This window comes from Papaver somniferum, chromosome 3 (assembly GCF_003573695.1).
Source record: "Papaver somniferum cultivar HN1 chromosome 3, ASM357369v1, whole genome shotgun sequence".
NCBI lineage: Eukaryota > Viridiplantae > Streptophyta > Magnoliopsida > Ranunculales > Papaveraceae > Papaver > Papaver somniferum.
The window spans coordinates 207,107,765-207,109,543 of record NC_039360.1 but is presented as its reverse complement, the minus strand read 5'-3'; positions in this window follow the sequence as shown (position 1 = coordinate 207,109,543).

Sequence of the window (1,779 nt, the reverse complement as noted above, 5' to 3'; positions counted from 1 at the left end):
TTAATCAGAAACTATGAACCAGTAGTTGACATTTAAGCCTTGTATAATTCTTTTTTTTTTTTGAAGGAATAAGGAGCATGACTGCCCCAATTTTTATTGATATTATATAGTTACATAATACTCAATTACATCCATAAATCGAGTTACATGATAAGTACAATTATCTTGAACAGAAAAAAATCGAAAAGAAAATCATGCACCAAATATATGTAAAACGATAGGGTAATCGAAATCTTCTAATGGTTTATCACCATTTTGTTGGATACTCTCCGAGAAGATATGATGCTTCCATAAAAGAAGTAATATGCCCAAATTCCACATCGAATTCTGTAATCTCTGATCATCACGCTTGTAACTGGTTGGATGAAAGATTGAACGAAATCGAAGGCCCTCCAGGAGGTATGAGAAATCATGATGGCATACACTTGCCCTACGTATAATATAAATATAAATATACTGATCATTGCTATAATGTAATTGTATTTATTCAAAACATAAAATTAAAAAAAAAATACTCCACTCTACCCGAATCTTAACAAAATCAAGATCCGGGTAGAAATGGGAAAGTAAATCTAGGAAAATGAATTTAGAAGATGAAGATAATTGACTTTTGGAAAAATGAATTTAAGCCTTATATAATTCATATGTAGAATCTATATTATGTTCCTAGTCAAGAATACAAGCACAGTTTGGATAAGTTAGCCTAGATAAAGAGTGGTTGAGATTTGTCTAGGAAGAAGATAAATCTACGGTTGTGGTCTGTTCAACTTAACAATTATAAATGTTTTATTAATTAATGTCTCATTAATTGTTTATAATGAATAATTAATTAATGTTTTATTATAAATGTCTCGTTGATTAATCTCATAAATACATATTTTTATTAATAATTAATTTTACTAAAAATCATAGTATTACTAAATGGTAGTAGTGGAAGAAGTAATGGCTGGTAGAAATGGTAGCGGGTGTTTGTGAGTGGTGGAGGCGATAACATTACTGGTGGTGGAAGAAATAGTGGCGGTGGCTGATTTTTATGGTAGTGGTTGTTGGTCAATAGTGGTGGACAATAATAGTATTATGTCTTTACAAATATGCAATATTGTATTGTAAAAGATGGAGTTGGTTGTTTTTAGCTCGATTGATAAGGACAAAAACCAAATATTCGATGATGGTACCAGATCATATAAGACAATATGATCATGACTGCTGGATCACCCAAATGGCATTCCTACTATATATGATACCCGATCGAATAAAACATGGTTTGTAGTTTTAAAATAAATTGATTACAATATAAAAGAGAACATGACAAAAAAAAATAGAATAATTTAATTGACGACTTAAGTTTGTTCAGTCTAAACTTTATACATGACGTTTGTGATTAAAAATTAAAACCACGCCCAACTGCGGGGGGTGGCAGCAGTGGCGGTTGGGGAAAGAAGTTGTATCCGGTGATTTTGTGGTGGTGGAAGGTGACGATGAGTAGTAATATATTCTGTTAATTATGTGTCATCATGAATCGATTAATATTATAAAGCAAACAAGATTTGTTCGATCGTCTTAATGATAAAAGAAATTCGATTAAAATACATGACTATCAAAAAAACACTAGAATGCCACGGTATATGATCGCTGCAAATGAAAGGTATGAGTCAAAATCGGTACACAATAAAATAACTTATTATTGAGTCGTACTGTTACAGCACGGGTTATATCCTATCTAGGTGATCTTTTTCTCCGTTTCTTTGTTCTGTATTATAAAACAAAGTTAGCCAAAGT